General features: G+C 38.9%; 1 pseudogene; it reads right to left on the bottom strand.

Moving 5' to 3' along the window:
- Positions 1–7,657: 7,657 nt before the first annotated feature.
- LOC147942328 (uncharacterized) lies at positions 7,658–8,699 on the bottom strand (annotated as a pseudogene).
- Between the last annotated feature and the right edge of the window lie 1,853 nt (positions 8,700–10,552).

Consider the following 10,552-nt stretch of genomic DNA (forward strand, 5'->3'; position numbering starts at 1 on the left):
GTTCCTTGACCTTCCAAAAAAGGTTTTTTTACCTGAGGAGCAGGTTTGATCAAGGCCTATTTGGGTGAAGGCATTAACAAGCTCTTCCTCGGCAATGTGATCATATTTGTTGTGGCAGAATGATGATGCTATAGACCAGTTGATGTCCTTCAGCCCTAGTGTAACACCCCGACCGTCACCTCTTAGTGGGCCCATTTCCAATCCTGGTCCATGGGCCAACCTCACTTAATGGGATTCACGTCCTATCACTAGGCCCGTAAATCCATCAATATCCGACGGTCGATTTACTATGTCCGGAAGGCCTTAAAGACTTGTTACCTTCCCTACAAATCACAACATGATCTTTCCCTGTGTTTTGTCCTCACTTGCACAGTTTCGACAATTACTTCTTGGAAGATCACCCATCCTGAGACTACTCCACATAAGCACGCTTAACTATAGAGTTCTCTTAGGAACTTTGACCAAAAAGATAAGTGCACTTTGGTGATATATGTGGCCAAATTACTTCTTTTACACTTCTCCACAAGTCCATGTGTCACATCTAGGGATCTTACAATGTCTTGCACAACTAAGTTAAACCTCTTCCGGAGCTGTTTAGCCTTTAATCGCGTCATACGACCTTCTTGTGTTTCTTGTACAGGATGTGATACAGGATCTAGTTCAACGGTTTGGGTGGTAGGATCGATGTCCGCATCATGCGGCGTTCTTGCCTTTATGTCGACCGACCCCCTCCTGGTGTCAACCGACACTGATGCCAAGCATCGATCTCCTTTGATGTCTAGCTCTGATTTTCGCCTCCAAACACCTCACACGCATCTAAGGCATTCCGAGAAGTGAAACCAAGCCACATGCGTCACAAAAAATACATAAACACCCAAAGGAATTAAGTACACAACTCATAGAATCAGAGAAACAAAGATCTTGACTTAGATAAACCATGTTCATGCACTCACCTTTGCAAAACAGAGAAAAATAGACTGCACATGACCAAAGACAAAACCATAGCACCTAATACATTTACAACCTCAGATCTCCAACCACAGGAACAGGCTCATAACTTCTCTGGAAGCTTTCTCCCTTTTGCACAAGAGAAAAAGGCTAACCCAAGTTTAGAGCATCGACAATAGGCCTTTTATATCTACCTCTTGGGCTTCTAAACCCTATAAACAACAAAATGAGCATTTTGATTTAAATTGGCCCGCATAAAAGTTGTTGGTGTTGGCTGTAAGTGTATGTGGGCAAGCTCAAGTTGAAGATGAAGTTCAGGAAGCTGTTCAAAATATGTCCGCACAAGCTTCTGTCTCGGTACAGGCATCTGATGTATGTCTATCCGATAAAAGAGCATCAGAGGCATGTTGATATCGTCTGTATGTCTCGGTCTTGAATATTTATGAAGATATAATTAAGGCATGTTTTGGGATATTAGTTGGAGGTAAAGCACAAAGAAAAAGGAATCTTGAAGATATTTAGAAAATTTAATGGGATTAGGAAATATTCGTTTAACAAAGAATAAAGTTAAATGGAATATTTCCTCTTGATTTTAGGAAAGTTGTTAGCCTTGGGAGAGGCACGAAATCCCTTAAATATAGAGGATATAGGACTTAGAAACTCATCTCTTTAGAACATGGAAAGAGAGGAAATACCTTGTAAGCCTTTGGCATCTTTGGGAGAAAAGGGTGAGGGTTTTTGTTTCTAAGTGAGAGTCCTGGGTGTAGATCTGTGTTGTTGATCTGAGGGATCTCTTAGTGGGTTGGGAATAGATTGGGAACAAGCTAAGAGAAGATCTTAGGTTTGTGTAAGTCCAATATTGAGCACTAACTGTAATTGTGCTCAAGAAATATTACCAACAAAGTTTGAGGACGTAGGCATTCACTGAACCTCGTTAAAAATTATGTGTCTCTTGTCTCTTTTACACTAACATTGACACCCACCCCCAAAATACAATTTTTGGACCGTTCCTCGAAGTTACTCTCCAATGTGTTCTGATGATCAAAACGTTTATTGATTAACATGTATAGTATAGTTTTCATACCTCTCAAGATCACGATCATATATGCTTTTAATATTTTTACAAGTTCCTTGTTGGTCAACGGCCAGTCACCCAGAATCTGCTCTACAACTACTTCTAGCTTATATGCATGAATTGAAAACAACTGATATGGTTTGATTACTACAGATACAAATAAACAAGTTTAAATCTCTATTTTTTTTTATATACTACCACTCCAATTCATACATTTATTAAGCATAATTTCAACTTGTACTTCAAATCTTATATTCCAACAAAAAGTAAGAATAGATGACATAGAGTTAAAATATATATATAGAAGGGTAATTTACTCAAATGTTATCCAAATTAGGTAATATTACCAAAATCCAAAAAAAGATTTTATTACTAGAATATTTCGGGTATTTTCAAAATACCCAGTGTGCCCTTGTTTTATGTTACCGGAAAAAACGTTATTACAAAAATGCCATTGCCACGTCAGACGCCACGTCAGAAATCGCTGACGAGTAACCATAAGTCAGCCATAACGCGTTACAGATGAATGTTGCGGTTGAGTTATAGGTATATTGCAGATGAGTTATGGAAACAAACATTTGAGTAATAGCGGACGGATGACTTATAGCATAACTCAACCAAGCGTTACGGTTGACTTATTAAAATCTGGTTGAGATATGCTATAACTCAGCCGTCCTTACGGCTGAGTTTTCACCCGATGGTTGAGTTGTCAAAATTTTGGCTGAGTTATCATTACGACACGACTGAATTACCATTTTCCGACTGGTTGAGTTATGAAAAACGGCTGACTTATGAGCAACTGTTATGGTTGAGTTATCGTACAACTCAACCGTGATAGGCTGACTTATCGTACAACTCAGTCGTGATAGGCTGACTTATCATACAACTCAACCATTTGACGGTTGACTTAGTAGCAACAAATTAATTACTAGAATGTTATTCAGTTACGGCTGACTTATTAAACGATACGGCTGAGTTACATATTTTCAGTTGATGAAGCGGCTGAATATGGCAGCAATTTTTTTGCTTTTTAATTACTGTAATGTGGTTTTAGTTACTGTAATGTTTTTCATGTTGTGACTGAGTTTTATATAGGCTGAGTTATTAATTGTTTGATGGCTGAGTTGCCACGTCGGACGCAGCATCCGTGTCAGCATTCCATGTCATCTTTTTTTTTTCTCCGGAAATACGAAACGTCGTTCAACTCTTGTTCTTCAACTGGTAAATAATTGAACTATTTACCTTCTTCTTCACCTTGTTCTTATACTTCTTCTTCACTTTTCTTCTTCACCTAGTTCTTTCTACTTCTTCTTCACATTGTTCTTCACCTTGTTCTTCTACTTCTTCTTCACCTTGTTCTTCATTTTTCTTTCATGGATTTAGTTCCGGTTCTAGTTGTTTCCGGTAATTGGGTAAACACACAGAGATATGTATTTAACACCGATGATAGAGGTTGTATAGTTGTGCAGATAGATGGAGGCACAACACATGACAAGCTTGTGAAGCTTGTTCTTGAAGACTACGGATTGGACGCGTTTAGCCATGAGCTACATGTTCTCGAACAAGGCACTGAAACTAATGGCGCATGATACTCCACCAGTTTTTGTCTCCAATGATCTACAGTTGCAATGTTTTTTGGGGCTATGGAAAACCGATCAGCTACGTCTCTGTGTAGAGTTTTCGGCGAAAGAGTCTACAAAAACTAGTGGAGCTAGAGGAAGTATGATAAGCGGTGACCCGAAAGTAGAAACTACATACGAAGTGTACAGTGGGGGATTTGAAGGCACTTGTTTTGATTATGGTAAGATTGTTGACAAAGAAAACGAAGAAGAAGAAGAAGCTGTCGAAGTAGCATCTGACGAAGAAGAAGACGATAAATTTTCAAGCCGATTTGATTTTTTCGACTACTCGATGGTGAGTCATCTGATGACGAGCAATTTTCTGTATTGGGCGAGCCTCAGAGTAAAGAGGAAGACCCACCTACTCCGCCTCCTCAGAAGAAAGCTCATAAAGATGATAACTTTGCCGGATCGAAGATGAATCCGGAGGCTAGTAGGTTGGAGGTGTCAACGCTAAAAATTGCTGTAGGACAAAGAAACATGAGCAAAAAGGAGTTCAGGAATCACGTGAAACTTATTTCGGTTAGGGATGAATTTGATTTTAATGTACCAGTATCAAATCCGAGACAAGTGGTTTAGAGCTGGGTTGAAGGATGTCTTTGGAGAGTTCGTGCATTTGTACAAGGGAATTACCCAGATTTTCATGTTCGTGTGTACGATTCGGAACACACATGTTCTGTGACTGAACGTTCTATTAGATCCCACCAATAAACAGCTGATGTATTGGCAGGTCTTTACAGGGACTATCTTGGTGATCATGGTCCGGATGTTAAACCTAAAAGTGTCGCAGTCATTTTCAATAAGCAATTTAGTTTAAAGGTAATAACTATGTTTCGACTGACTTATTGATAATAATGGCTGACTTAAAGGTATGTATAGGCTGAGTTATTTACATGTTACGACTGACTTATTCATTATTTACGGCTGACTTATTTGAATGTATCGGCTGAGTAATCTCTATGTTATGGCTGATTTATTAATTTTTTTGGTGTCAACAGATGGGTTATTGGAAGTCATATCGAACGCTGCTGAATGCAAGGCAGATCGATCAGGGGATCCTGAGGATAGTTTTAGCGAGTTGCCCTCTTACATATACAAGTTAAGAAGAGAAAATCCGGGTACAGTCACACGTCTTCGAATAGATGATGAAGACAGATTCAAATATGTTTTTATTGCTTTTGGTGCGAGTATTGCTGGGTTTGCTTTCATGCGCAAAGTTGTTGTTGTCGACGGAACGTTTCTCCATGGTAGTTACAAAGGGACGCTTCTAACAGCCCTAGCTCAGGATGGTAACTTTCAAATTTTCCCATTAGCTTTCGCTGTTGTTGACACTGAAAATGATGAGTCTTGGCGTTGGTTTTTGACACAACTCAAAGTTGCCATTTCTGACGAAAAGGATCTTGCGATAATCTCCGACAGACATAAGTCAATAGGAAAAGCGATTGGTCAAGTGTATCTGCTGGCTTCGCGTGGAATTTGCACTTACCATTTGTATAAGAACATCTTGGTGAAGTTCAAAGGAAAACATTTGTTCCCTCTGGTGAAAAAAGCGGCAAGGTGTTTTAGGCTGTCTGATTTTAATGAGGCTTTCAATGAGATTGAAGCACGTCATCCCGAACTACATGGATACCTCCAACGAGCTGGTGTCCGAATGTGGGTGCGTGTTCATTTCCCAGGTGAAAGGTACAATTTAATGACAACGAATATTGCAGAATCAATGAACCATGCTCTGTTAAATGCTAGAAGTCTTCCCATAGTTCGACTGCTGAAATCGATACGGAATATGATGACCAGATGGTTTTCTGAACGGAGAGAGGATGCAAAATCGCAGCTAACAACGATCACTCGAGGTGTTGAGAAACTGTTACAGGTAAGTTTACATAACTCAGCCGTAACTGTTTCCATATATCAGCCATTACCATTATAGTTTCCATAAATCAGCCATAATTGTTTTCATAACTCAGCCTAAAACATTTTTTTTTTTGTTCTACTCCCTACTAGAAACGTGTCACCTCTGCAAGACTTATGGAGGTACTAACGATTGATGTTGTACGTGTGCAAGTGAGCTATGGATCATCCTTGCATGTTGTAAATTTGGAACTAAAAAAATGCACATGCCGTCGTTTTGACCACGAGAAAATACCATGCATCCATGCAATCGCAGCTGCAGAGCATATGGATGTGTCTTGTATATCCATGTGCGATCCAAAATTTAGGAGGGTCGATTTGGTTAACAGATGGGCTGGTTCAATCATACCTCCAGATGAATCATTCCCTGCTCCTGAAGTTGTGGATAATCAGAAGTGTTTGCCTCCGATTGTTGTGAACCAGCCAGGAAGGCCCAAGAAGCGTAGGATTAAATCATCTTTGGAAGTTGCCATTGAAAATAAACGCCCTAGGAAGCAACCAGCATGTTCAGGATGTAAGCAAGTTGGGCACAATATGAAAACTTGTCGGATGTAGTTAAGGAGATTTGTTTTATTTTGTGTAATAACTCAGCCGTCAAGTCGTATAAACCAGTCGTTTGCTCTCAGATTGTTCCTTTTGTTAACTCAGCCTTCAAGTCATATATATCAGCTATCTACTTTCAGATTGTTTCGTGTGATAACTCAGCCATTACTTACTATAACTCAGCCATCAACGAGACCTTTCGTTTTCCCGTAAAAGTATAACTCATCTATTAAGCAAAATTTTGGCAGGAAACCGTAAGTTAACCTAATAATAGACGCGACCTTTCTTTTGATAACTCAGCCATTATAGATTGTTCATTTTGAAAACTCAGCCTTCACATGAATCGATGTGACCTTTCGTTTTCCCGTAAAACTATAACTCAGCCGTAACTTCATTATAATTCAACCTCAAAGTGAGAGTAGATACTAAAATGTGTAAGCATAAAAGGTGGATACATAGAACATATTAAGGTAAAACTGGAAATCACTGCTGGAAACCCTAAATGATCTCAGAGACTTTGAGGGACAACCACAAAAGGTTACAGTTTTTGCCCATGATTACATAGTCTCCATAGCGGAGAGAATGGAAACCATAATCCAAAGAACACATCCAAGCACAAGCGGGTGAAGGGAGTAACGGGCTGTCAGGATAGCGATGGGAGGCTGCGTATGAGTTTTTCCAGGTCGTCTTATAACGAGATAACTCATACAGAAAATCATTACCGGTTTCCATGGCATCCGAAGACATTAGAGGATAATGATTTCCATTAAACAGCTGGAGGTAATGAACGGCCATAACCTCATTCCCTTGACAAATATTTAGTACCCCACATGCTAAGGTGGCATCAGCATCGGCCGGTACAATACGACTGAGAATATCAATCCCACGCTGGATATCTCTATCCTCAGCAGGCCACCATCAGGGGCATTGGATGTGTTGATTTGTGATGGATTAGTACAAAGGCAATAGATAACCGCTGTCTTTAGAACTTCTTTATTGTATACTGCAGATCGGGTAGTCATTGGCATCTTTGCTAGTTTCGTTCGAGTTAGGGAAAGCTCTGAACATTTCTAACCCTTCCCATATTTATACTAAAACTTGGAACGCAACTGCGATCCCCTTCCACCAATCAGATTGCGTCAGGACTTTCGTTGTGTCCCAAGAACAACTCTAAAAGACCGTGCAAACATTCAATGTTTTTTGCCACGCGTCCCTAAAAAATCACTATAACTCAGCCGTAACATGAATCGACAAGACCTTTCGTTTTCCGGTAAATATTATAACTCAGCCGTAAAGTCATATATCATCCATTTACTTGTTGATTGTTTATTGTGATAACTCAGCCATAACTCACTATAACTCAGCCGTCACATGACCTTTCGTTTTCCCGTAAATATTATAACTCAGTCGTGACATTGAAATAATTCAGCCATTTATTTTCAGATTGTTTCTTCGGTGATAACTAAGCCATCACAATTTTATTAATCACTATAACTCATCTGTCACATAATCTATCTGATCACAACAAAAAAAGGTCTTACTTAACAATCATCTGTTGACCATATTAAAGCTTACTCTCTCCATTTCCCACTCCTTTCGTATCTTTTCTTTCAGCTTCATCTTTATCCAAACAAGCTCTGTTGTAGTTTGAGTAGAAAGGTATAAGATGATAACTGGGTGGGTGGCCGGACGAGAACAAATTATCCCTATGCAAATATCGACAATTGTTGCTATTCATGTTGTAGAGACCGAGCCGATCACTAGCCGCCACTGATACGACGTCGCTGCTTGGGAACCAAAAGGGTTGTGCATATTCATCTTTCAACGCAGTAATTTCAGCGTCTTCCACTTTTACCCAAGACTTTCTCAAATTGTTCTCCAAAACCCATAACACAACTCCGTTTCTTTATTCCGAATGTTTAGTAACACCTAGCTTTCTTTCGTAGCTGACCAAGATGAGACTGCTATCGCCTAATAGTACGTCCGGAACAGAGAAAATAGACAAAGTTTAGGTTCGCATACAGAACCGGATCACGTTGTTCTTCATTGTTAACCAATGCAAGAAACCGTATGTTGATACCGGTATAGCTTCTCTCGGGAAAAACTCTGATAACTCGAAATCATTCAGTCGCTTCCACGCGAAGGTATCAGAATCGAAGACCTCACAGTTGTGAATATACAAAGCTTCCTTGGTCATCCATGTCCTTGGTTCAGAACTGCTTTGTGGCAGGTTTACAAACGATGTACTCTGGTATCGTTTTTGCTCCTTTAAACCTATCACCGGTACAGATCAAAATCCCATGATGTGTATCACAAGTTATGATCTTTGCGTTGTTCTAAGGAAGAAACTGAAGCGAGATTTGGGTTTTCTCTTCTTTTTCTTCTTGTTCTGCTTCAACGTCGGGGACAAAACGAGGCTGATACTTAAACCATTTGTCCTCGTAATGAACAAAATAGCCGAAAACAGAGTTGGCTCTATGGAGATGATGATCGATAAATCTGAACTCGTAACTTTGTTTGTTACGCTCTTTGTTTTGTAGATGGAATCTTGCAATCTCTGTCGCTGAACAATGAGAGAGGATCTCTTGAATCACGTCTTGGTTCATCATCGCGCGTGGCCAGAGAAAACCTTTGAGAGGATTGTTTCTTGTGATAACACAGCCATCACAGATTTATAAATCACTATAACTCATCCATCACGTATTTATAAATCACTATATATTTTATAACTTAGCCGTCAGGTCATATATATCAGCCATTTACTTTCAGATTGTTTCTTTTGATAACTCAGCCATAATGCACTATAACTCATCCGTCATATGACCTTTCGTTTTCACATAAAATATTATAACTCAGTCGTTAAGTCATATATATCATCCAATTACTTGTTGATTGTTTCTTTTGATAACTCAGCCATAACTCACTATAACTCAGCCTTCACATGAATCGACGTGACCTTTCGTTTTCCCGTAAAACTATAACTCACCCGTCAAGCAATATTTTGGCGGGAAACCATAATTTAACCTAATAATAGACGCGACCTTTCGTTTTCCTATTGTTTTTCCTTTATATTCTCCTCATTCATATGTCTGACTCTCTTTCATCTCATTCTTCGTTTCTATTGTTTCTCTTTATACTCGTTATTACAAAAATCACATATCTTTCTATTTGTTACATCTTCCTATCGACATGGAATTTGTTCCTCATATCGATGGACAGTTTGTAAGAGATGTCGAAGCGATCATTTGCGCCACTGATCGGGAGAATATTACAGTTCTAAACCCTGGTGTGGGTTCCTGGGTTGACATAACCACTGTTACGTGGTTCAAGTTCCTTCACGTTATCTCTATCGCGATTGGAGGAATAATTCAACACAACTGGCACCATGCGTGGCCGATGTACCGCTTGATTCCCTTCCACTTTAAGAGACGATGGTTTCTCCTCATCGCGGTAAGATCTCTGGACAAACCACCATATTGATATTATTCTATATTCTTATCGTTTCTTTCCTTTAATTGTAGCGTGAATACATGTGGGATCCAAAGCATACATTAATGGTCTGGACGCAGTTTAATTTGGTGGCTAGGACGTTATACGGAGCTCAGATGCGTGCGCTCAAGAGGATAAGGGCGAAAGGTGGCAATAAACCTGAGATGCTGAGTAGCATAGTTTGGAATGATTTGGTCGATATGTTTGAAGAATTTGGCCCAGATGACGTCGGTTTCAGAAAGTGATTTCCATTGTACTTTCGTGTCGTCTTCTATATGAAATATGAACTATGAACAAGGAACTACGATAGTGTGTATTTTGTTTTTTTTTGTTTTTCGTTTATATTGTACTTTCATATTAATAGAAATCAGTCGTTATTTCGACATCACAGCCATTAAGGAATGATAACTCAACCATTCAGTTCGATAAATCAAACACAATATTTAATAACTCAGCCATCAATTTATCTAAATTATTTACATAACTCAGTCGTGAATAACGATAACTCAGCCAACTCTCAAATAGAATGTGTAAAAATCACTCTGAGTCTATAAATATACCTTTTTATTGGTTTTAATGATTGTAATATTCATTTTTCAATTATAAATTTAAATTTTGAGTTATTATAGCATTTCCTTACCAAGACACAAAACAAAGAGAAAAGGACACAAAACTAAGACAAATACACAAATAACCAAGAACAAGCATCCTCTATTTTTTTGCTTTACATAATATTAGGATCACAATGGCAATGACAGTAAAACAAAAGCACATGAAGAACAAGTTGATCATCAATTTCCATTTCTTAATTTCTCTTTTGCTCCACATTTCTTCTACCTTCAATCCTTCGATCATAGCTTTTAATTCTTCAATCTCCACTCAACCTCAAATTTCACAATGTTTAACTCGCTGTCAATGATAGATAATTTCGGCAAAGCATCTACAACCTCTTCATACACTCCATCTTCAA

This window comes from Camelina sativa, chromosome 6 (genome assembly GCF_030686135.1).
Source record: "Camelina sativa cultivar CO46 ecotype springtype chromosome 6, ASM3068613v1".
Taxonomy (NCBI): domain Eukaryota; kingdom Viridiplantae; phylum Streptophyta; class Magnoliopsida; order Brassicales; family Brassicaceae; genus Camelina; species Camelina sativa.